This window comes from Chrysemys picta, chromosome 2 (assembly GCF_011386835.1).
Source record: "Chrysemys picta bellii isolate R12L10 chromosome 2, ASM1138683v2, whole genome shotgun sequence".
NCBI lineage: Eukaryota > Metazoa > Chordata > Testudines > Emydidae > Chrysemys > Chrysemys picta.
Window position 1 is genome coordinate 34,762,255 of NC_088792.1, and position 27,583 is coordinate 34,789,837.

General features: G+C 41.7%; 1 long non-coding RNA gene across 1 annotated transcript in view; it reads left to right on the forward strand.

Annotated features, from left to right (window-relative positions):
- The window catches only part of LOC135981279 (uncharacterized), a 37,318-nt gene that overhangs the window by 1,226 nt on the left and 8,509 nt on the right, over window positions 1-27,583 (forward strand). The window contains exon 2 of the long non-coding RNA XR_010598225.1: window positions 8,371-8,477. This is a non-coding gene — a long non-coding RNA (uncharacterized LOC135981279). The remainder of the gene's footprint in view (window positions 1-8,370; window positions 8,478-27,583) is intronic.

The following is a 27,583-nucleotide window of genomic DNA, read 5'->3' on the forward strand; positions in this document are numbered from 1 at the left end:
CTGCACCCCACACCCTGCACCCTGAGCCCCCTGCCACACCCCTCCTGCCCCCTCTGGGGGCAGGGAGGGGGCAGAGTTGGGGTGGGGACTTTGGGGAAGGGGTTGGAATGGGGGAAGGGATGGGAAGAGGCAGGGCAGGGGCAGGGCCTCATGGAAGGGGTGGAGTGGGGGCAGGGAAGGGATGGGAAGAGGCAGGGCAGGGGCAGGGCCTCATGGAAGGGGTGGAGTGGGGGCAGCGAGGGTGTGTGTGTCAGTGATGCGGCCCTTGGGCCAATGAACTAGTCCTCATGTGGCCCTCCTGGTCATTTGAGTTTGAGACCCCTGGGTTAAATACTGTATTGGGGAAGAGGATCTGTTTAGGAGAGTTGGGGGTCTTATCCCTTAGGGATTTGGGAGGGACAAATTGAGGGCATTTGCCAGGGGGAGATGGGGAATTGTCAAGAAACAGTCTGCCCACCCTGTTTATCCATTTTCCCTCCTCTTCCATCATTCTTAGCCTACTATTCATCCAGTTATCCAGTCATCACAGGAAATAAAATTACTATATAAATTATACACCAATACTTGGGGAGCCAGGGCTAGAACCTTGTACTACCCAAAAAGAAGGGCCCTATTTAAGCTAAAGGATAAGCAGTAGGTATTTTATTCCTTCTGCGCATCAGCTTCTAGAGGGCAAGTGCATATATATAGACAGACCCCTTCCACCCGGCTCTCACAGAGCCATTCTGTACTGGATGAAGTTTCAGGGTCCAGCTGAGAAGCAGCTCAGCACCATGATTCCTTTAAAAGTGCGGAGGGGTTGCCATCCATACCTGCCTGTCTTCAGGGTTTCAGCTGAAAACAGAATAAATTATTTTCTTGATTTAAAATAAGGTCTAAATTATCCCTCCCCTCCCCTCTCCCCAGATTACTTAGATAAACTTGGGGATAAGGGTGGATGACAAGTCACCCAAGAGGATGTTCTCAGGGCTTTCAGTTTCTCTGTGTAGGCAGATGTGGTACCTTTGGGACTGGATAGCACAGCTGAAGTAGAGAAAAAGTTAGATACTATCAAATGGGGACTAGCAAGGAAATCATGTTGAAATGGAGAACAAAACCTCTTCCAAAGTGCTGGGGCACCCATGCTACTCCTCAAAACTGAAATATTCCAGTATGTAATTGGAGAATTTGCTCAACCTATCCTTACAATATTAAAATTGATGCAATCACTGCTTGAATACTGTATTCAGTTCTCTTGTCCACAGTTCAAGAAGGATGTTGAAAAATTGGAAAGGGTTCAGAGAAGAGCCACAAGAATGATTAAAGGATTAGAAAACCTGCCTGATAGTGATAGACAGTATTTAGCTCAATCTATTTAGCTTAACAAAGAAAACGTTAAGCGGTGACTTTATTACGGTTTATAAGTACATACATAGAGAACCAATATTTAATAACGGGCTCTTTAATCCAACAGAGAAAGGTATAACATGGTCCAATGACTGGAAGTTACAGCTAGACAAATTCAGACTGGAAATAAGGTGTACCTTTTTAACAGTGAGGTAGTTCACTGGAACAATTTACCAAGGATTGTGGTGGATTCTCCATCACTGACAATTTTTAAATCAATATCTGATGTTTTCTAAAAGAGATGCTCTAAGTATTATTTGGGGATAGTTCTATGGCCTGTGTTTTACAGATATCAGACTAGATGATCACAGTGGTTCCTTCTGGCCATGGAATCTGTGAATATAAATGCATACAAGCTCATATATAAAAGTTACGTTGACATGATACAATATTGTACCAGTACCTTTTCTGTACCAACTGTACCTTTTTGCCTGTACAGACCTGCTTTATAGGGCTGATTACAGGTATATCAATAAATGTATTGGTTTCCCAATGTTCTCTATTCACTTCCCCCATCTCCTGTCCCACACATATTGCATATTTTGAGATTATTATTTTTTTCAGGTTAACATGACCCATCCCCCTTTTGGACACACTTGATAACACAGGCCCTTCCCTGGGAGACACTTGATCAGGATAAGAAGTAATGGGTTTAATCTGCAGCAAAGGAGATTTAGGTTGGAAATTAGGGGAAATTTTCTAATTATAAGGATAGGTAAACACTGGAATAGGCTTCCAAGGGAAGTTATGGAATCCCTGTAATTAGAGGTTTTTAAGAACAGGTTAGACAAACACCTGTCAGGTATAATCTAGGTATACTTGGTCTCACCTGAGCACAGAGGGCTGGGCTATATGACCTCTTGAGGTCCCTTTCAGTCCTAAAGTTCTGTGATTCCCTCAGGGATCCTAACTCCCAATGGCTGTGCTATATGAGCACAAAAACAATCATCTTATTATTAGATGTTACAGGCACATCCCTGCAAATAGATGACTATGGCTGTGTCTCTTTATTGTAATATTCTGAGATGCGTTGAAGGTGTTATATATTATTTTATTATATTAGTATGTATATAAATCCATAGAATTTTGAGGCCCTGTGCATTATGGCAGTTGCCCTCCCCCCCCTGCTTCTGGAGGGTGGGAGCTCCCCGGTGAGAGAGCAAGCCCTCCCTACCTTCCTCCCACAGTGCTCCTGTCCCGCATGGAGGCCTGGCTCTTCACTCCGACCTGTTGGATTTTTCCACATAATTAAGGAGTGACACTCCCCCTGTGCTGTGATGCCCTGCCACATCCCCTTTGTGGCCCTGAGTTCCTTTGTGTGTGGGTGTGGGAGGGTGGTTTTTTTCCTCCAGTGGTTGGGGGCTCCACTGAGATGGGAGCCATATGCCAGTGCACCGAGTGCACATTGGTTAATCCGGGCCTGTTGAAGTCACTTAGCACCTCACAGAATCAGACCTTACATCTCAGTTTCCATTTAAATAAAATAAAGTTTCTAGCGATTTTGCTTTCAAAGATATCTTTGAAAAAGTAAACTGATTGCCAGGATTGAAGGTTTGTTGCTTATTTTCCTGAAAGCTAGTGACAGCCTCTCCACCCCTTTACCCAGAGCTGATCTATGAAAAACAGGGCCACTGGACTCCTTGACTGATAGCTGCATGGATAAGTGCCATCTAGCTCATTACTGATTTAATGCTGATGCCACTCTGTGAGGCACTCTAAGCCAACTGTCTGCAGTTGGACCAGCTCCCATGCTGAGCAGATGTCACTTGTAGCCATAAGGATGGGTGACTCAGTAAGGTGAGATGCAATGTAAAGTATGGGATTGACAACAAAGTCTAGTCTTGGCTGTGACAGACTCCTTTGACAGTTTTGCCAAATCACTTAACCTTTCTGTTTTAATTTCTACATCTGTAGAATGGGGATAATAAAATTTACCTCAGCGGTGTTCCAGCAATTGATTAGGTAGTATATACGCATTTTCTCCAGGCTGCACACAAAACTTTCTGAAGCAGAGGTCCCCAAATTGTGGGGCGTGCCCCCAGCAGGGAGTGGAGGAACGTTCAGGAGGTGCAGCTGGTGCCCAAGCCTTTTCTGGAGTCTTGAGTATAATGAAAATGAGCATGCTGTGGCTGACCTCTCCTTTGAAGGCTCCAACCTATTTTTATGAAGGAGATGCATGATAATACCGTCTCTCTCCCTGCTGTCAGCAGCCAGGCTGAGCACTGCCTCTCCTGCAGAGATTCGCAAGCCTACACATGCTCAATGAGTTTCCGTGACCAGCGCAGAGGACTAAGGATCCTGGCATGTAACATTGAGCAATTAAAATAAACTGCTCATAGTCAACACACTTTTAAGAGATGGATTACACATTGTTGTGATGATGATGGACAGGAACTGGCTATTTGGTAGGTGGGTAACATGAAAAATTGTGTTGCAGGCCTACCCAAAAATGCTAACACTGCTTTTGATAGTGACATAATAACTTTGAACATTTTTCAGGAAAACTCAGTTCTTGCTGGTAGTGAAAATCAACACATTTTTAAGGTAATTAAAAAGGTACTCTGTATTAATCATTTATAGACTATCCTGGTGTGACGGGTTGGATCACAGAAACCCCCTTGGGAGCTGCCACCCGATGTGCAAAGACTACCCCTGCTTCTGTTTTCCCTGCCAGCTCAGGACTCCAGCACCCTGTCTTGCTGAGCCAGACACTCCTGTTTGGCTCCAGACACAGATCCAGGGTCTGAATCACTTGTTCCAAAGCTGCAAGTTTACCTGAAAACAGCTCACAGTAGCGTGCTTGTCTTTAGCACTCAGATGCCCAACTCCCAATGGGGTCTAAAGCCAGATAAATCCGTTTTACCCTGTATAAAGCTTATGCAGGGCAAACTCATAAATTGTTCGCCCTCTATAACACTGATAGAGAGATATGCACAGTTGTTTGCTCCCCCAGGTATTAATACATACTCTGAGTGAATTACTAAATAGAAAGTGATTTTATTAAATACAGACAGTAGGATTTAAGTGGTTCAAAGTAGTAACAGACAGGACAAAGTAAGTCACCAAGCAAAATAAAATAAAATGCGCAAATCTATGTCTAATCAAACTAAATACAGATACTCTCACCCTCAGAGATGTTTCAGTAAGTTTTTCTCAGACTGGACACCTTCCAGGCCTGGGCACAATTCTTTCCCCTGGTACAGCTCTTGTTGCAGCTCAGGTGATAGCTAGGGGATTCTTCATGATGGCTCCTCCCTCTCTCTGTTCTCTTCCCCCCTTTATATATCTTTTGCATAAGGCGGGAACTCTTTGTCTCTCTGGGTTTCCACCCCCCCTCACTGGAAAAGCACCAGGTTAAAGATGGATTCCAGTTCAGGTGACATGATCACATGTCACTGCAAGACTTCATTACTCACTTGCCAGCACACACATATACAGGAAGACTCACAGGTAAATACAGCCATCTGCAGACAATAGGAGTCATCAAGATTCCAAACCATCATTAATGGTCCACACTTTACACAATTACAATAGGCCCTCAGAGTTACATTTTATATTTCTAGTTTTAGATACAAGAGTGGTACATTTATACAAATCAGATGATCATACTCAGTAGATTATAAGCTTTGTAATGATACCTTACAAGAGACCTTTTGCATGAAGCATATCCCAGTTACGTTACATTCACTTATTACCGTATTTTCTCTAAAACTATCTCAGTTACATTATATTGACTTATTATCAAGTTTTTATAAAACCATATAGACTGCACAACGTCACACCTGGTTTTATGATAAAGGAATTTGGTACCTTAAGTAGTGTTCAAGTTTAGTTGTGTGCCTTTAAATGTGGCAAAACTAAATGTTAGGCTTCCGTGCTCATTTCACGACTCACTGCACTTTATATCAGCTGGAAGATTTTGTAAAAGGCTGGCCAACTCTCCCTTCTGTTAAATTATGTTCAAATAAATGGATTAATCATTTAATCCCAACAAGTGCAAGCAGTAGTTTTAAAAATCAAAGCCACTTTTTCAGCACTGTGTCAATAACCTTTCAGCTCAACCAAGAACTGACTTTTGAGACTGACTGGATGCACTAAATACACTTTTAAAAATATCTCTAAAGCTACCATTAAAAAGGTATAAACATTGCAATGCACATGTGTACCTCTGTTTAGGCATCAGTTTCAGGTGTGCATTCATTACATCTTAAAAAGGAGCAAAATATCTTTTATATTTTTAATTACAACAAAAGTACCAACCCTGAAAAGAATGGGGCAACAATCAGTAAAAGATCACAGAATGACCAATGACACATGTGGCTAGTTCTGAACCTTGGAGTTTTCCCCCGGTAGCCAAATGTCAGTAAGGCAGAGGTGTGCACCTTGTAAGCATACAGAAACAATTAGGGTTGTGATGACATTTCTTTGTTCATAGGAAGTATAATTTTATGCAGTACAGTAATCTTAGAAATATTTTACCTAACACCATAAAAAAGTAGAAGTTAAAGAAGGGGCTATTCATAGAACAGACCAAGGTGACAAGTCAGTTTCGCATAGAATATATATGCAGGGATCTTGAGGAGTTATAAAAAGAATTAGTAACACATTTCCAAAGCTTAGTATCCCCACTTCACTGCATTCATTTCTGAAAGGCTAACTCAAGCCTTCTTGCAGATTTATAATGGTGGTGATAGAGCAAGAGATATTTTTTTGAATATAGGAAACTCTTGCTTGTGGGTGCAGATTAGGTTGGTATGTGTCTGTAAGCAAACCAGATCAAGTCATTTCTTAGCAATTGTTCTAGGTAAGAAAAGAAATAGACCACTTTTTTTTTTTTAAATAGATTGAACCTGGAATAAAGGTTGTTAAAAGGAGGAAAGTCAGCAATGGGCCTTTTTTGCACTTGAGAACAAATGCCCTAATTTACCACAAACCAGTTGGTTTCATGACTTAATAAGGCTAATGCAGCACCTTACAAGAGCCTTTGCCCTCATACACATCTGCAACATATGGTTCAAAGGCTGCCACAACATATGCCATCTGATAAGTTAGGAACACAACCAACCAAGAGAAGAGATCCTTTTCTGGTATAGGAATATGGATGTGAGAAAGTGAGGAATTGATGAGGGCCCACGGTACAAGAGGGAATGGGCCATCTGTCTGGCGGTGCTGTGTCTGACAGGTTGAGAATCTGAATGCAGTGCCCTTAAAATTCAGGTGCTGGATGGAAGGTGTATAGTAAGCAAGGATGCCTGAGTAATAGGAGATATCTTCTCCCTCCTGCAGTTGCAGATCATGCTGCATCCACAAATTTCCAGGCTTAAACAGCAAGGACTGGGAATTGGAACCCAAGTTTCTGTGTATTATGTAAAAGGCCAATACTAGATTCCGAGGCTGGCCCAAATCAGCTGCCATTATTCAATTCTCTCCTATGCCCGTTCATCACTAAGTAGCCATGGCAGCATAACAGCACACATTATATATCCTTTCTTCCATCTTCCCCTATAAAAACTGCAGCATCACAGAGTGTTGATAAGCTTTTCTTCTATATAGCTATTGACTATCTATGTTTTCTGTTTCATCATGTTACTTTTTCATTTATAATATCTTATTATTTTGGGGGCTTATGCTGGAGCATACTGAGTAGCTGCAACTCTCTTTCAATGGGAAGTGGGGGTGTTCACCCTTCACAATGAAGTCTATTATAGTTGTAGTCGTAATAATAAATATTATTATAGTGTCTCACAGTTACATAATGCCCTTCATCCCAAAGTGATTTGCAAACTCCTTAGGAATCTTTTTAACAACTGCTTGAAGTGAAGCTACCCCCGCTGTAGAAGACAGCAACTGTTTAACAGCACACTGCAGTACTGCAGAACCATTTAGGACAGGAGCAAAGAAAAATACCATCTCTATTTGAAAGTGAAGTAGAAAGTTAGATACGTAAAGACAAAATATAATTACCTAAATTAGGATTTGGGCAGGACAACAGCTAACACCCACTGGTACACTCTTGTGAAAATTGTAACGGGGGCCTTTAATCACAACTAAGGCTGCAAGTTTGTTTAGGAGATTACAGATTCCGTGACTTTCCGTGACCTCCGTGATTTCTGCCACGGCTGGTGCAGCTGGCTCCGGGGCTGTCCAGGCAGCTCAGGCAGCCCCCAGGTCAGTTGCACCAGCTGCTGCTGGGGCAGTCTCGGGCCACCGCGCCTCTGCCCCCCAACAGCAGCAGGGGAAGTTTGGGAGTCTCAGGGCTAGGGCGTGGGAGTGGGTGAGGGCTCTGGGCAGCGCTTACCTTGGGGGGGCTCCCCAGAAGCGGCACCATTTTCCTCCCTCCCTTAGCGCCTAACTCTGTGTGTTGCCTCTTGTGCTGCCTCTGCCTGAGTCACTGCCCCCACAGCTCACATTGGCCACAGTTCCTGGCCAATGGGAGCTGCGGAGATGGCAAAGCGTGGAGTTAGGAGCTTAGGGAGGGACATGTCGCCACTTCCAAGAAGCCGGGTAGGGAACCTGCCAATCCCACCAACTCCCCCCCCCCCAGCATGGGTCCTGGGCTGCTCCCACCCGAGCACCACGCCACCCTCCGGACAGCTCCCCCCAGCACTCGTGGTGCCCCCTGGACTGGCCCCCCAACACCTGCCACACCCCTGCACTGCCGAGCACCCTGCAGTGCCCCCCCGGGCTTCCCTCCCAGCAGCCACGCCCCACCACGAGCACCCCCAGCACTCCCAAGATTTAGTCAGGGGTATAGTACAAGTCATGGACAGGTCACGGGTCGTGAATTTTTGTTTACTTCCCGTGACATGTTCATTACTTTTACTAAAAATATTGTGACTAAAATGTAGCCTTAATCAGAACTAATGTTCGGAGCCTTGTTTTTACATTTTACTTGATGTAAAATACCTACTAGTTAAACAATCCTTTCCCACACCATGCTGGGGTATTGGTTTACTATTATTTTTAATATTTCTATTGCTTTAGTGTCCAGAGGCCTGCATCAGGATTGGACTCTACTGTGTTTAGGTGCTGTATGGCCACAGGTCTATGTCCTGAAGAGCTGATCCAGAGAGAAAAGCACCATCTATTCGGTAGGGAATAATAATGCCTATGCCACCTTGAGTTTTCTTGGTGAACTGCTCCTTCAAATACTGACCAGGCTTAACCCTGTTTAACTCATGAGATAAGAATGGCCATACTGGGTCAGACCAAAGATCCATCTTGCCCAGTATTCTGTCTTCCGACAGTGGCCAATGTTAGGTGTCCTAGAGGGAATGAAGAGAACAGGTAGTCAAGTGATCCATCCCCTGTTGCCCATTCCCGGGTGCCTATTCACATTCCCAATCACAATCCTAGTGGTGGCACAATGCATAGTACTAATTTCAAGAACAACATATATGCAATTTCATCTTCTCATAACATCATGTAAGCCAAAATGCTTACAAATAAACCAAAACATTTCTTCTGTATCAGGAGTTTGAATTAGGTGACTGAGTTTTCCTGGCATTGAGAGGATTATTCTCTGTTTTACCTATTCCACCTCAGTTATAAGTATATATAGTTGCACATACTTTTTTTGTGTCTTGTTGATTTGCTAAGATTACTTTTCCACTTGGTTTCCTGCATCTTGGTAATATTCCCCCTTGATTCTCTGGATTCAGTTGCTCAATTGTCTATTTATGAAGCATCTGGTAACTTGAATGCAGTTAGAGTTTTTTATATTTGTCATTTAGCCTTTGGATAGTCTTCACTATAGTCCCCAGAGTCTTGTATCCTGTTTTTAACTTCTCCTGTTCATATCACATGCCATCCTTGTGTCTGGGTAGCTTTTCCGATGAGTATTTCAATTATGTGTCAATATGAAGTATTTGTTATGGACTTCAAAAGACTCTGGTTTCCATTTGTCATTTGAGCTTTTTACATAGAGTGCTTACAGCATATTGAACTTTGGAAGCACTTTTGCAGATCTTCATGCCTTTGTTTGATCCCTAATTTCTAGGGGACTCTTAAGTATCTTTAGCTATTAGTAATTGTTTTAACAAGATGATTTAAACCTAAACTATTCTTCATGATAATCTGAGCTGGTGAGGCACAGTATGCTCACCAATATAAGTGATTCTAGATTCCACAGTACTGTGATATGAATCATTTCCTGCTGTCTCTAAACTTTTAACAGTCTGATGCCTTCCTCATGCAGAACATTTCCTTATCAACTTTTTGGAGTATGCAATATAGCTTTACTGAGATTTGCCAATGTATAAATACTCATTCCTATTGTATTTGAATCATTTGTTTCCAGAATTTTCCATGGGCAATCCATTACTTATTTTTTAACGTAATTTCAGCTTTGCTGTTGTTCATTTACTTGGAGGCTGTCAAAGATGAAAAAGCACCGCTGTGTTATTAATGATCATCATGAGTTAGATCATAAATCGCCAGATTTCGAACTTGATCCAGCTCCCATTGAAGTCAATGGGACAAATCTATAATTGACTTCACTGTCAGCAAGACAAGGCCCTAATCCAGTTTTTTAGTTGCAGTATTGGTTCTGGGTTTACAATACCTCAATATAGAAATAACACACAACTGTACTGTGTTTGTGTCTGAAGAGTAATATATACTGCTGTTGAATGCTAGCTAGATTGCTACATATTAGAACAAAAACTCTATTATTTTTTCCCATGGTGATCTGGATTACTTAGTTGTTTTCTTGTAGAATTACAGATGCCTGAACTTGTTCACGTTTTTTGTTTGTTTGTTTGTTTGTTTTTAAATATCTAGATCTACAAACCAGAAGTCAGGGAATTTCAGCACCTAACATTCCCAGGACAGAGCCCCTTATTTTCAGTCTCTACTCACTTACACAGTGCTTGAGATTCCTCCTATTGAAGCTAATAGAAAATCTCCTAGTGATTTCAACAGGAGCAAAATTTTTGTGCACATTCCACTGTTCTGTCATGATTCATGAATATGAGTATGAATCTGTAATGCAGAGTCTATGCATAGTGATAAGGAATGTACTTATTTGTTTGGAGGAAAATTAGAAAAATAATTGTTTAATAAGAGAAATTAATTCATCTATGCAAGCAGGAAAGAGCTCATTCCAGTTCAGAAACGCCACCCACCAAAGCTATGGAAACAGGCTATAGAGTTGTAAGCATTACATCCTCAGAATACATTCTAATTGACTGATCTGGGTGCACAAAACAGTTAACCAGCAGCTTCTATGAGGTGATGACTCCTCTTCTAGATTTCACATACATCACAGTGCTCACTGTGATATCACTGGAGTTGGTATAATTAAGTTCACATATCCATGAGGTGATATAATCTTCCAGTTTAATTTTAAATTAATTCTGGGGCACATGGCACCTCAGCCTTATTGTCTGGTTTTTCAGCAGTGATTAGAGTCTGATGTAATCCAAGTACGAACAGGCTGGTTCAAAAGACTTATTTGTTCAAGAGTGCTGTTCAAAAGACTCTTAATTTGATCACTTGCTAAGAATTATTCAGAATTATTTTTAAAACACATATTAATAAATGTTGTGTGCTACTGATTATCCATTCTTTTGAATTCCATGAGTAAATCCTGTCCTCTTTGCAGTCAATAGGGTCAGAATTTCACCCCATAGTTAAATATTGTTTTGGTTTAGCAATAGTTCAACATTCCAAAAACCTAAAATAACATTGTCCTAATAATTCAAAATTTTCCTGTTACAGCAAAAGATGTCTAGGGAAAATTTAGCAGCAGCATAGCTTATCTGAATTGTATTCTTGTAAAGTTAAGTAATGGATGAATAATATGCAAAATAATCAAAGTTCTCATCTTCAGCTAGCGCAGTGAAGATTTATTGCACCTACGAGATTTGGACTTAGTACTTTCTTCTCAAAGCAAAAGGTATGTAAAGTTTCAACAGGTCCAATATGCAAAATAAGTGCTGTGTGGAACTCACCTTTGATCATGCTGGAAAGACTGTGTGATTGAAGCACTGAATGAAAAGACAATATTACTCAGCTCCCAAGCTGAGAGGAATCAGATCTGTGTCTTAATTGTATAATGCTTCCGCCTGAGTACCCATTGGATGGATAGACAGATGGACTCTCTTCTGCTAGAATTCCTCATCATCATCTCATTGTATGCTTCCTTGAAAACCAATAAAACAACACTGATTTTTCACACTAATTCTTTATTAATACTTGTTTCTCAGTGTATGGATGGCTCATTGGCAGTATCACAATGCAGCCATCTCTACTCTGGTGTTATAAATTTCACAGTTTCTAAGCCACGTTTTGGGTCAACCTGCCACTATGTAAACAATGTTCTGCTTAAAAACATTTTTTTCTCTGCCCCATACCTTTGTATGTCTGCAATCCTACTGTTTGACACATCACCTTTTGGCACAGCAAGGGGTATATATGTGCTGGTAAAATAATATGACAATTTAGTGTCTGTGGACTCAGACTTCAGTCTGCTGAAAAATAGAACACGATATGTTCATAATTTGTTTCCTATGTATTGAATTGATCCAGCCTTTAACTGCCCTTGGGGAGATATATATGTGCCTCAGAATTAAATTAATAGAATAGTATGTATATATACACGCAATTAATTGCTGTCTGAAAAACCCTCTCCATTTACTTCCTTCCCAACCCTGCTGTGAGCCCCATCTCCTGAAAAGTCTCCTTCCAGCTGAGAGAAGATGGGTTCCTTCTCCTATTGCCCATAAACTTCATGCTGAATAAAATATGAAGGAGGAGGTAGCTGAAGAGGAATGTGAAGCCTGTTCACTCCCATATACACATCAGGGGCTGGGTGCGTTGCCACTGCAGTGCTTTCAGCCTCTGCCATCCTGGGTAGTTCAGAAGCCCTGCTTTGCAGCACAAATCACTGGATCAGATTCTGAGATGCGAGTCTAAATTACTTTAACTTACACCTTCTTCCACCCACTCCGCCTATAAGTTACATCAGCTAGTCTACCTTAGACTCACACACTGTAATTTACACATCACCTCTGAATTTGGCTCCCTGAGCCTGATTATGAACTCACACTGGTGTAAATCAGGAGCAACATCAGTGAAGTTAATGATGCTAAAACATTGTAAAATTGGTGTGAGACAAATCAGAAGTAGGTCCACTGAATCTAAGGGAAGGGAAGCTTGTGTAATTTATACAATGATGAGTTGTACATAAGGGTTGTAACTGGAAAAGCAACTGAAAAAGTGTAGGAGTTACTGATCTTCCACCTTATTTTACTGTACTAGTAATTATAGCTATTGTTCGTACTGCAGTAACACTTTGGGGCCCCTATCAGAGATCTGGGCCCCAACTCTCATATCGTGTAGATTTTTTTCATCTTGTTGCATAAATAGCAACTATTGCATACTATCTTTGGGTTTTCGTTATGACTTATGGAAGAATGACAAAGGCAAATGCAAAAAGAACATTGCTGTTAAAAATCTATACTATGATCCTCTTCTGGAATGATATGGCAATATAAATGTATATGGTTCTAATTACACTAGCCTGTAAAGGTAAAACATGGTTTATGCCCTTTTTTGCTGCTCTATAATGTAGATAAAGTCCTGACAGGTCTAAAAATAGTGTTGGGGTGGAGATGTTTCTATATATTTCTTACCTTAGAAATATCAGGAATGTTCAATCTGACTTTTTCATGTTTTTTTATTTTTTGTATTTGAGAACTCAGATATGAATTGGGAGATTTCTCAGCTCTTAATTAGGCCCTAATCCTGCCCCATAGAAGTCAATGGGAGTTTTAGCATTGGTGCAATGGGAGTAGGATCAAGCACTTAAGTGACTGGAGAGTCCAATCTTTACAAACAGAGCCCTTCTTCCACTATTTATAGCAAGTTTGATATTTATTGTTTAAACTCCCTTTTTGTCTTTGTTTCTGCATATAATTCTGTAATGCACTAGTTTGGTATTTGTGATGTCATAAAACTACTAGTTCTCCAGTTATCCAGGAAAAACAGGACAGACATGCAGAAAAAGTCTAAAAAAACCCAAACAACCCAACCCCTCCAGGTCTTCATTTCACATCATAAGGGGAGTAGGGTGAAGGTACAACCCCCTTTTATTTGTTTGATTTGTTTTTTCAGGTCACCTTTAAAGCAGCTGGAGTGGTGGTTTGTTGGTCTAGTGGCTACACATTGCACTCTCATATACAGATTTAGGTTTTGTTCCTGAATGCCTAAGCTTGCATATGCTAACCCTAACTGGAGGCTGTGCCTTGCTCACTGTCTAATGTGTCTTTCTAACAACACCTGGAGTGATGCTGATAAGGTCCAGAGGGAAGTCTCCCCCAGCTTTCTTTGACAAAAGGGTTGGTTGTCATGATTCAAGGCCATCAGGGGTTGGAAGATATGAAGCATGAAAACAGAGGGAACACTGAGTCACAAAAAAATAAAAGGTTTCTGGGAAATATATAGTAGGTAGAGATGACTGAGATTTTTGACAGAAAAATGTTACCATCAAAAACAGAATTTTAATGAAAGTAAGATTTTTTTGCCAGAAAATGTGCTTTTATTATATTTTTCCTATGGGCAATTTGTAAATGAAAATTTTTATTTAGTTTTAAAGTGAAAAATTTATTTCAGTTTTTGAAAATCACCTTTAAAAATATTTCTCTGCACAGTTTTTGCTTTTTTGGCACTTAAAGCAACAGAATGAATGATGCAGGGAAAGGATTCCCTTTATTTTTGTTTTTTGTTTGGTGGGGTTTCCCCCCCCTCACCAATTTACTTTTTCTATTCTGTTGCTTTTCAAAACTTCCCCAAAATTTTCATAGTTAGAGGGGCTGAGTTAAGTTTGAGAAGTTTTGAAAAGTTTGAGTAGAAAAGGAATAAATGTCTGGAGGGAGCAATATCCTGGACAGTATTCATTTTATTTCATGCAGTGGCAAGGAGGACATTTAAAAAAAAAAAAAAAAAGAGAGAGAGAGAGAGAGAAACCAGGTAGAAAAGAGAAAAATATTTTTAAAAAATGATAAATTGCACCATTTCAAACTCCTCAAATGGAAACGACATCACAATTGTTCATGAAATTGTTTTCCAGTATTTCAATCAGCTCTGATAAGGGGCTTGATTCATCACTGTGTTCCAGTCTTATGTCAGCTGAATTCTGTGGAAATCACTGGACTTTCACTGACATAAAACTGAAGTAATGCAGTTTTGAACCAGACCCAGCAACTTGGAGTTTAAATGTTATGGAGTAGATCTAGTCACTGCAGTTGGAGTAATTTGCACTTATCCACAAACAAGCTACTTATAAGTAGCTATACGTGTAACTGAATTGTAGGTACAAAAATGTGGGTGTAACATGTGCCTTTAAACGGGAGGCTACTGAACTGAAAAATTCACAGCTTCTAATGTTCTCCTAGGGAGGAATATTTGCATGTGTAAACAAATGATCTTCCAAACACTGGCCAACTTGCCTATGGAAGTTGTACAGACAAATTCATCTTTCTTGGTGGCTTTCATACAAGAATGTCAGAGCTCGTTCCTCTTCCATAGCTTTCAAAAATGTTAAGAATGGGCTCACTGAACCCTTTGGGAAATATCATTTTTAGCACAGAATTTAGTTTCATATAGCACCTTCCATATGGGAGGTATCCCAAAGTACCTTAGAGAGCATTAAATTACAGAGATACTGGACATGCATTGACTAGACAAACAGGGAAGCCATTATACACTCATCAAGACTTCATGCAGAACGTTGGATATTAGAAACTTGTTTTATTGAAGGGGGGGCGGAGAATGTTGTCATCAACTATGACATCTGGTTTAGGCAGTTCCACCCCCCCCCCCCCCCCATTTTTTTTAAAGGACCATGAAATATTTAATTTCTACCAGGACAGCCACAAAAAGTAGGCAGAGGGGACTTTAGTGTAACCTTTCATCTAAAGGATGACACTTCTAACAATATAAAAAAAATGTAATGCTTTGTACTTCTATAGCCCCTTTCCAAAATTTGCATTCTCACACACACACACACACACACACACACACACACACACACACACACACACACACACACGCTCAACAGCCAGCATTTGCACAAACAAATAGGCTTGGGTGCATCTTTAGAGGCTGCTTTTAAGATAAATTATAATATGAATCATGTTAGAAATTAAAATGGATAAAGAAAGCCACAAAGAGTATTACTAGAAGCGAATCTTGACTGGTATTTGAAAAAGCAATGGCATTGCTTCTAATTAAGAAACAAATAGGTGGAGATGCTGTGTCAATTATAACTTCATTAAGTTTGCAGTGAAACAGAACTGAGGGCTCAGTCCTGTAACTTTTATTCAGGTGCACTGCCCCATCCATTTCAGTGTGCTGTCTCTTATAGGCTATGATTGAAGGATTGAGCCCTTAACAGATAATGGACACAGAATAAGCATCTAACCCAAAGATATCTAACTCAGCTGATCAGACACATTTACTGATTATCATCTTTTCATCATTTCAATTTCAGTCTATGCCCTATTTCAAATAAAATACGATGCACTGGTTATGAAACATAGGACTTTGTGAACAATAGAGAAAGCAGAAGGACCTGCATTAGATTGGTCTTGTGCCTTCCCGTGTTCCTGAATGTCACTCTGAGGCTTGGTCTACACTACCCCCCCTAATTCGAACTAAGGTACGCAACTTCAGCTACGTGAATAACGTAGCTGAAGTTCGAAGTACCTTATTTCGAATTAGTTGAAACTTACCTTGGTCCACACTCGGCAGGCAGGCTCCCCCGTCGACTCCGCGGTACTCCTCTCGGCGAGCTGGAGTACCGCAGTCGACGGCGAGCACTTCCGGGTTCGACTTATCGCGTCCAGACTAGACGCGATAAGTCGAACCCAGAAGTTCGATTTCCAGCCGTCGAACTTGCCGGTAAGTGTAGCCAAGGCCTGAGAAAGTATTAAATGAAAAGAGCAATGGGAGGTATCAAAACTTTGAAGTGAACTACAGTGTGGAAGCGAATGTCTCCTCACTAATAGAACATTCACACAAAGAGTTGGGGGAAAGCAACTGAAAGCACACACAATAGCTTGTAGAATCAGAGGATGTAGATGGAAGAAAGTGATGCCAATTCTGTACAATTATGTTTTTGTCTGTCCTTGATTTTTAGAATTTTCTTATTCATCAGAGGCCAGTTCATATTTACTTTGTTTTGATGTCTGGAATACTGTGCATTTCACTCTAATAGTCTTCTCTATTCTAAATGTTTATACAGTGTGATTTACTACAATGTGGCTGTGTAATTATGTTGATGATTAGACAAAACATTTTTGACATGAAAGGAAAACAGTAGTTAATAATGTTTTCCATCTGTTTGGTAAAAACCTCACTTTTTTTAAAACAAAAACAAATGAGCCCTTCACATGTAGCAGCATCCAAGGCAACACCTATGCAAGTACATGACAGAAATATAAATCCTAATGAATTCATTCTGATCATTACTCACACATTTTGGAAAGCGTTCCCATCTGTTTTATAGATAAATATTACTGTAATTAGTGTCAGCACATGTTTACATTATATCATTCCCAGAGTCTTATTTTAGAGTTAAGACCCTGATTTTTTTCCCCCAGGAAGAATAAAGGTGTATTTTAAGCTATTGGCAGGAAATACATTGTAATTAGGATAAAATGAGTGTATTTCAATAATGGCTTCTTTTTTGGAGAACTTCTGAGCATTTAATGCTCCTGCTCTTCATTCAGGGTCGAATACTGGGTCACTGCCTGCACATGAAAGGCCCCAAAGATATTTAAAAATAGCAAGCCAGCTGCAGAGGGGATGTAGCAACTGTGGTTACCCTATACCCTTGAGATTTCTATTGCAGGTCTCTGCAGCATCCCCATGTTGCATGAGGACTTAAGGTTTGATCATGCAAGATGTTGAGTACTTGGAGTCTGATCTAGTAAAGTCTATGCCTTTAAGCATATGCCTAAAGTTAAATGCACAGGGCCCGAGCACTCAGCATTCTGTAGGGTCAAGCTTATAGTGACCAGGCCACATGTGCTAATCTTTCCTATGGCCTTCAGTAGTGGGCTGGCTATGCATGCAGCCTGTCTTTGTGGGTGAGGATTTTGCCCCTCAGCCTCCACAATAGTCCAACAAAAGCAAAATCCTTTTATGTCGACTTTTCTCCTTCACCATCAGAAATCCCAGAAAATATATCTGACACCAGACAGACCCCTGGAATTAGCTGGACACTTATTAATTTAGAACTTCTGTATCTGATGTGCCAGACAAAATGCTCTAAAGGCCTGATTGAAAGCCCACTGAAGTCAATTGAGAGACTCCTATTGTCTTCAGCCAGCATTGAATCACGATCCAGCTGCATTTATAGATCCAGAAATATGTTCCAGATGCACAAATACTATTCCGACAATACTGAAATAACCTCTCTTTTTCTTCATTATAGCAATAACTTTCTCTAGCCCAGATAAAGTAAGTCACCACTGAAATTTTCTTGCCCCGCTCCTGATATTTCTTGCACCTGCAGAAGGCCTGGTATTTGAAAATCTTTGCTGGGTGACAGAGATTGATGGCATTTTGTTTCCAATAAGGTTTCAGTTACCTCTCCTTTTCCTCCAGTAGATTCTATGCTACCAGTCCTACTTTTCATACCCAGAATACTGATATATCAGCATTTAGCACTAGTATCTCAGCTTTTCTTAACAGGCGGTTATTTTGTGTTCTACAGGAGCTGCAGCATATACTGCCTTGGCTGAAGGTAGGTGAGAGTTAAGTTTCTCTGAAGAGGCTTAAATCTACTAGCACTACTTTTGTCTGTACATGACTAGCAGCCAATAGAATTTCCAGGATGGTTTCCATCATAGATTCCACTTAGGCAAGGTTTATAAGTATCCATTTAAGTTTCCAGTTAGATAATTGCTGCTAAGATTATTTGCAAAAAAGTGTGCCAGGTTTGTTTCCATTCAAAACAAAACAACTCATTGGACATTGTAACAGAGTACAGGAGAGAAATAAATAGCTGCCACAGTGAAGCCATAGTGGATTGCTGCTTCCAATCTGAGCACCAGCAGCAGACCTCAGTAAAGGCTCCAATGAACTCAAGTACCGGAAGAGCTTCCCAGGGGGTTCATGTTCATTTTTGGAGGTGGACATAAGGTGGCTAAAATTAAGGCAAAACGATCCAAATAAAGCTGTTTTCAAAGTTGAAATATACAGAGCTCAGCAAATACACACCAGTAATAACATACAATTCCCTCCCTCTGGAAAATCCAGAAAACATGCTGAGCTAGTACAATGCAAATGAGCAGTATATAAAAAAAGCTGTTAAATTCAAAAGGTACCTTCCAGCAATGTACCAAAAAGCCGGCAGCTTTCAGGGTTCTACAGCAAGAGAAACTGGCTGGCTGCCAGCTTCCTGACCCACCACTTCCTTGTCATTTCCATAGTGCCATGTGTTGAAATGCTGGAAGAGTAAATCATCCCAAATATGAAAATCTGATGGAAAGGTAAGGGATTTCAGTGAATCTGTCAACAGAAGGCAATAGCATTAAAAGAAGAAACACACCAAGACACAAAGTTCAAATCCATATTCAGACATAAACTTCTTTATGTTTGGGAGTGTTTGGATTCAAAAGATTTGGTTTGGCTCATTGTAGTCATGGCCTGACTTTTGGGTCCCGATTTGAATTTTCACAAAGTTAGGAAGTGCGCTCTCTCTCTCTCACACACACACCCCTACCTTTCTTCCCTTCTGTATCATCTTTCTTCTGAGAAATCTCAAAGTTCTTTCAAAATATTAATTGCCTAAGTTTCACATGACTCCCAAGAGGTAGGGACAACTTGACTCATTCCTGAGATGGAATGCAGCAGCTGTTTAACAATGCACAGTTATCTTCACAAGAGTTTAGAGCCGGAAGTGAAGAATAATATTGCATGCAGTTGAAACAGCAGGGGAATTTAAGTAGGAGGAACGTAATGACACAAGTGGGCACTTGGTCAGGACATTCATGTTTTCAAACCCCCGTTCTTACAAAAAGCAATATGAATTTTTTAATGACCATACACAGTCAGGGCCTCAATTCTATGTTGTATCTGAAATACAAAACCTGCAGCAGCACAATGTTCCCTGGCACCATGCTGGGGAATTGGTTCACTGTGACTCAGAGGATGAAGTGCACTCTACTGAATCACCCGCACCATTTCCTGAGGCAACTAAGTGTTCCCGGGAGGTTTTCCATCCAAGTACTAATTCAGATTAATTTTGCATATTTGTATGGGTGTTTAAAAACTGTGTTTAAGGTCCCCAGGTTACAAACAAAGCACATTCCCTAGTTCATATCAAACTCTATGCAAAGTGTATTACCATATTCAAGAAAAACATTACAACCACATTCTACAAAGTTTAGTATGTGCAACTGAAACAGCTGCTATATGCTTTGGAGCGCTATACTGTAATGTAATAGATAAAACATAAAAGAAGTGAAGTTGTTTAACAATATTGCTTTGCGTCCATCCACCACATGAAAGCAGGAGGGATAAAGCAAAAAATTATTTGATATAGGATGAGATCAAAGTGTGAGGAATAAAGAACCCAAGTACCTTCACATAGTACTGTGGGGAAAAGATTATGTTTCGGAAAGTTCATTATTACACTTACAGATATAGCATAGTCCCAATGGTTTTTCCTGTTTGCCTCTGCTTTCCAGATTCAGTTACACTAGCTCTTTAATAAAATAAAAAGGATAAAAAACGGCTGTCCTTTGTGAAAAGTCCCATGTAAATACAATGAGGGTTTTGATTGTGAAAGCATAAAGTAGTGACTGAAAGAGTTGCTTCAAAGACATTTCATTCCTCAGATTACAGAAGATATGTCTACATAGTAACTAGGACCCTGCGGGGTGGGAGGGTCCCAGAGCTGGGGCTCCAGCATGATCCAAGAAATCTACACAGCAATAAAATAGCCCTGCAGCCCAAGCCCTGCGAGCCGGAGTCAGCTGGCATGGGCCAGCTGCAGGTTTTTCTTTGCTGTGTAGGCATACCCAGAATGACAAGGAAGAGAATGGTTAGTCACGTTCATAGGTAGCATTTCCAATTCTGCCCACTGTGATGGACCATGAATATTTCTGAATGCTATATGCTGACCTGGTTATTGGGATGTTTACTGTATGAATATTCAATAGCAGGCTGTTGGACAAATAAGCAGAAAGTGGGACAATGGCATGCGAGAGCCACTTTAAACAGGATGGCTTGCCCTAAGAAGCCAGCCAACCCGGATTACTGAAGGAGCTGGATCTGATAGGCATCAGGTGATTTCTCTGTAAAGATCTGCAGGAGGAACTGTGCTGGCAGGATTATAAAGCCAGGAAGGTTGCACCAGAAAGGCTGGTGGCTAGGGGGATGCCTGGATGTAGGCTGGCTGACCTATACCTTGGGGAGAGACAGAAGATATAAGGGAGAATGCTGAAGCCAGTCTACAAGGTAATGAAGGAGATAGCTGATGAGGAAACTGGTCATAGGTTAGGAAAAAGATAAGGGTGGATGTGCCAGAGTTAGAAAAAGAAACAGTAGGCAGAAAGAGTAAAGAGAAAAATCAAACTGTTATAAGAATGAAATCACTAGTCACAGATGTGAAGATGGGGGTTATAAAACCTCGGAAAGTGACAGAATGGATTTCAAAAAAGTGCTGGAGACACAGAAAGAGCTAGAAAGCCACAAAGAGGAGATCTGTTAATGGAATGTAAAAGGAAGGAACAAGTGGGGAAGCTCTTAAAGATGACATTGTTAGGCAAACAAAGTAAGCTGCCAGCTGTATCAAGTATCTGATGAAGACAGGAGGAGCTGTATATGGGATGCTGATCAAAATGACTGAAGATGAAGTAAAGCAAGACACAGGGGATGATAAGATACTATAGCTAAACAGCTAATTCTCAAGAGAGGAGGGGAAAGAAAAGCCGTCAATAGCTGTGCTTGCTTCATTTAAAGGAGAAGCCCTTCCAGATACCATATCAATAGGATACTAGATTTTTTGGATGAAGCCATATATCCCAGCCCTGGTGAGGTGTTACAGATGCAAAAGGTTTGGATATGTGGCAAATAAATGTAAAGAGAAAATTAGATGATGTATATAAGGACGGGAGCACTCTTATGACAATTCTTCAAGGGGGGGGGAATTAAAGTGTAGCAACTATGGAGGAAAGCACAGTGCAGCATACAGATGTTCTATAGCAGCCAAGCAAGATAGATTTAAAAACAAATGATTTAAATAGCATATCATATGCAGAAGATACCTGAGGCATTTAAGAGCAGAAGAGGAAAGGAAACTCAGTAAGGAGAAAAACAAACACACAACAGAGTAACTCAAATGATCTAATGAGTGATGCAGGGAAAACAGGAGAAGACATATTATGTATAGTCAAAAAGAAGACTGAAGTAATAAACTGCACATCACAGCCTAATAGCACATGGACAGGAACTAAAGAAAAATACCCCTGATAAGGCCACTAAACTTGATATCATTTGCATATAAGTAACATGGTTTATAGGAAAACTGGATTTCAGAATCCCAGGATATGGCATCCACAGGCAAGACAGAAGTAAGTGGTGGAGGAGTTTGTACCCTCATTAAGGAAAACCTACATTATCTTGAAATGGAGGTGAAGAAACTAAATATAGAGCATAATGCTATTGAGATTCCAATGCAAAATAAATCTTCCTCTTTAAGAATACATAGCATATACAATCTCTGTAGCTAGCTAGAGATTAAGGATTTGACAGATATAGTTGAAGATGCAACAGGCCTGTATATTATATGCAGAGACATAAACAGCCATAACAGATCATGGGGAAGTGGAAAATAGGTAAGACTGGTAAATGTCTAGAACAATTCATGGATGAAAAAATGTAGTAAAACTGAATGATGGTACACCCACTAGGTTTAATGCAGTCAAAGGAAATCTGTCCTATCTAGACCTGGGAATTGTGTCAAGTGGTATAGCAAACAAATACAACTGGGAAGTTGATAAAGAGGAGGGAATGGGAACTGTTTAGAACCAAATATAATGAAAATATTAATGAACAATGTATAAGTGATGTTGAGGAGGTTAGTAGCAATATAACAAAAGAGCTCATAATGTCAGCAAAGTTAGCTGTAACTAAGATATCAAGTCACGCTAAGAAGTAGAAACCATGCAACATGGTGAAATGAATGTAAAAAAGCAATTAAAGAAAGGAACAAGGCAAGATAAAAATACAATGGATAATGAGCACTTCATGAAATATAAAAGAAACAAGACAATTGCACAAAGGGCTATTTAAAAGGAGAAAAAGAAAGCTAGAGAAAGTACAGTGGAAAAATAAAGACACTAAATCATCAGAGGGATATATGTAGATTAGGACAATGAATGGAATATGGAGTCAGATCAATTTTATACCAGGCCTCATTGTAGAAGGTCAAGGGATAAAAAACTCTAATGAAGACAAAGCAGAAGTCTTAGCAGAAATATTCCACAATATTAGTAATGGTGAAAATCTGAGTACAGAAATCCACGTCAGGGAAAAATAAATCATTAAAAAGAATCATAAAAACTAGAAGAAGTGGGAGGAAGATGAGGATATGATATTAAATAAAAATATCTGCATGAGGGAACTTCAAAAAGCTATAGCTAAAAGCAAAATCTCTGCACTAGGCAAAGATGGTGTATGTAACAAAATGCTAAAGCACCTGGATCAAGGGAGTCAGAAAATATGGCTAAAACTGTACAAGAGCAAATGGGGAAAAGGTGAGCAACCAATGGAGTAGAAATATATGATTGTAGTTCCAGAGCAGAAACCAGGTAAGCCGCAAACAAGATGTGATTTCTACAGGCCAGATGCCATTACATCATGTATGGGTAAAGCCAGGGCTGGTGCAACCATTTAGGCGACCTAGGCGGTCGCCTAGGGCACTAGGATTTGGGGGGTGCCATTTTCTTTGGCAGCGAGCACGGTGGCCGGATCTTCGGCCGCCCTGGTCGCCGCCGGCATTTAGGCGGAGGGAGCTGGGACAGTGGAGCGCAGGGAGGGCTGCCTGCAGCGGGGGAGGGGGAGTGGCACGCAGGGGAACTCCCCGCCCCAGCTCACCCCTGCCCCGCCTCCTCCCTGAGCACGCCATGGCTGCTTCACTTCTCTCGCCTCCCAGGCTTGCGGCACCTAAGCTGATTGGTGCCGCAAGCCTGGGAGGCGGGAGAAGTGAAGCAGCGACGGCGTGCTCCGGGAGGAGGCGGGGCAGGGGTGAGCTGGGGCGGGGGGGGGTGTCTCAGGGTGGAGGGTGGGGAGTTGCCGCAGGGGGGGCGCCTCAGGGCGGAGTGGGGGAGCTGCTGCGGGGGGGCACCTCAGGGTGGGAGCTCGGGGACGGGGGGGCGCAAGGTGGAAGTTTCGCCTAGGGCGCGAAACATCCTTCCACCGGCCCTGGGTAAAGCTATGGAAAGAATGGTAATTGAACGATTAACAACAAAGCTAGAGAGAAATGGACTTATAGACAATGTACAAAGTGGGTTCAAGAGAGGAAGGAGTACAGTTGATCATGTAGTAAGAGTGACGATGGAAGCACTCTTCCAAAAAAGTATGAGAAATAAAGAATAGCTTTCCCAGATACTGAAAAAAGCATGATACATTATGAAGAAAGAGCTTATTGCATAAAATAGCATGCATGGGCATAAAAGGAAGACTACATAGGTGTGTAATGCTCCCTCCCTCTCCTGGTCAGAGGGAGGCCACTCCGGCTAGTCCTGTGGTGTCAGGACTAGAGTCTGGAAGACAGGCAAAAGCCCCCAATAGGGCTTTTGCATTAAATAGTCAATACCAGGCTTTGGCCTGGACTGGGGTAGCTCAGGAAGTCAGCCCTTAACAGTCTATCAGGGCTGACTTGGGCCTGGGCAGAACTCAGGCAACCAGCACACACACAGTCTCTCAGGGCTGGCTTTGGGCCGGGCGGAGCGCAGGCATCAAGTAAGCAAAACAGTTTCCAGGTGAGCTGGGCTTGGACTTGTGTAGGCTCAGGGTGCCAGCAAGCAAACAGTCTGTCAGGGCTGGCATTGGCCTGGGCGGGGCTCAGGTAGCCAGCAAACACACAGTCTTTCAGGGCTGGCTTTAGCCTGGGCGGGGCTCAGGCAGCCAGGAAACACATCTTTAAGGTAAGTGGTAAGGGAGTTCCTGTCTTTGGGCTAGAGCCTCCTTGCACTGTGTAGGGGGTCAGCCAGCCAGGGTGGAGTGGCAGGGGGATGCGGGCCCACCCTACTCCATCATGTCCCAGCCCAGGGCCCTGGCAGGGGCAGGATTGTCTGCCCCTGTGTCTGCGGGAATCCAGCTGCAAGACACTGACTGAGCTGCGCCAGGCTCTGCAGCCGACTGCATTGTGACTGGCCCTGGGCTACTTTCTGCCTCCCCAGGGTTTGGTACCTGCGGCCTCCAGGCCTCTTCTGGCTCCTCGGGGTAGACTGCAGCAGGTACTCCGGGCCAGTCGCCATCCATGTCTGGGGATCGGGAACAGCCTGGCGCAGGTTCATCTCAGGGCCTCTGGAGAGCAGGCCAAGCAGCCTCCTCCACCGTAGGCTCTCCCCCAACTGAGCTGCAGGGCCGGCCTCTTATACTTCCGGCCACGCCCTGGTCCTTCCGGCGAGGGGGGTGGGGAGATCTAGGCTCTGCCCCACCAAGGGGCATGTAATGTTCCCTTCCTCTCCCGCTCGGAGGGGGGCCACTCCGGCTCACTACAAGGTGGATAAAGGATTTTTTAAGTAAAAGACCTATGCAGGTCAGGGTAGGGAAAGCCTACTTTAGCATATATACAATCACCAAATGGCACTCCACAGCGGAGCATCATCAGCCCTACCTTATTCAATGTAATGATAACCAATCTCCTGAGAAGAATGATGGCAGGAATAGGCATTTCCTCCTTTGCAGATGAGTGTGCCATATGAGCTGAAAACAGAAACCAGGAGAACCAAATTAATGAAGTACTTAGGAAGAGTGCAGAATGGGGAAATGTGCAGCTTTCAATTTTAAGTTCTCAAAACTAAAGGAATGATATTCACTAAAAGGAAGATAGATTGTAAACTGGTTCTATATGGGCAGTAAATCGGCATAGTTAAAAGCTACAGATTCTTGGGTTTGACATTTGATAGCAAGCTAACACGGACAGATCACATTGAAAAACGTACCTAAGGAAGCCAGACTCAATGCAAGCCCAAGCATTACACACTGCATGTAATGCCCTCATCAGGCCCTCTTTGGGTTGTGCTGGTGAAATGCCTGCAGCGTTAAGAACAAAATTATTGGACTGTGATAGAACAGGGTTCCCTCCCCGTAGGTTCCTTACTGCAAACAGTCCTCAGACAGAACTCATGGCAAGTTCAAACACCACGTGCTTTATTTACTGTGTGAATATAACAGAACAAGTTCCCCACAACTCAATGTTCTGACATTCTTCCTAGACACAGGGTCAGAGGGGGCAGAGATCTCACCTCCCTAAGATCCTGGGCTTCTCTAACCCTCCTTCCAACTTACCCCTATTCCTGTTCTTCTTTTAGCTGTCCTCAGCTGATGAGCCAAGCCACATTGTTAATTGGTTAATTGTTCAGTCCTTAAGGATGAAGTACCCAGAGTGGCGAGTCAGTCTAAAGGTACTCACGTTCTGTCACATGGATTTAACCTTTTGGACAAAACTCATAGGAAATAGGGAAGATAGAAACACGAGACATATATGAAGAATGCTGGGAATTCTTTGGAGAATCCGATGGGAAAATTAAAAAATCCCTCATGTTAATAGGATTAAAGTATGGGTAAAGGAGCTAAGAGAAAAGAAAGATCTAAAAGAAATTAGCATATACAGCCATAGGAAAATGCATTATAGGTGGAAAATCACACACACACACACACACACACACCAGCACCATATACATGTGAAACTATACAATGAAATTAAAAGGGGGAAAGCAGAGCTAAATGTATTCAGTGTATATGTGATAAATGGAGCAAACACTGCCAAATATTTATGGATGAGTCTAAAGATGAGGAAACCGGGAGAGCGGAGAAAGCATTCTGCATCCCAACACTTGGAATAAAGAAATCTATTAGACCGTTAGCAATTAAGACAGCCACATTACAGGGATAATGTTGGCATTATATTGGATCCTGGACATATGATCTGCCTCTGTTGTCATCTTGTCAGATTCACTATCAGCACTACTGGCTATCAAAAATGGGAATTCAGAGAGCAGAAAGAACATAATTAATGAAATATTGTTACTAATGACAGAACCGGCATATATGGGAGTAAACATTGAAATAGCCTGGATCCCAGGGCATGCTGAGACAGCAGGAAACCATGTGGCAGACTAAGTAGCAAAAATGCTGTAAAAATGCAAAAAATTGATAGAGGGAGCTCTAAATAAACAGTTTAAAAACCTGGTTAAAAGTGAACTAAGAGAGAGTGGCAGGAAGAATGGACAAAAGAAACAAGGGGGGGAAAGATTTCATGAAATATGCCCTAGAATCATAAATGCTGACATACTGAAAGAATCTGAGAGGAAATGTGAGGTAGCTGTTCTCCAAATACTTACTGGACACTGTGGCTTAAACAACAATTTGGTCTTAATTAGGATGACCAGACAGCAAGTGTGAAAAATTGGGACGGGGGGGGGGGGGGATAATAGGAGCCTATATAAGAAAAAGACCCAAAAATCAGGACTGTCCCTATAAAATCGGGACATCTGGTCACCCTATTCTTAATTAATAATACAAAGATGGGCTGTGTGAGAAATGGAAGGTCAAAGAAATGGTTGATCACATCCTCTGGGAGTGCAAAGAATGTAACATTGGTAGGGAGATTTTATATGACAAACTCAGGCACCTAAAAGTGACAAAATTTGCCCTAAAACACCTACTAAGAGCATCAGAAAAATGGGACACAACTAAGAAAGCAATATTACAATTCTTTAAAAACACTGGGAAAAGAGAGAGTCTCTAACTATATATTCATGAAATCTAGCACTTGATGGTTATGGACTCAGAATGTGAGTCTGTTATGCCATAAAACAGAAGAAGAAGAAATGCTCAGGGGTCAGAGACTGACAGGAGTGAGCAGGTGGTAGGTATAGCACCTGAGGGTAGCTAGATATAGTCCTGGGGGTTCGGGCTGAGACTCCAGCCAGCGGCGTGACCTGCCAAA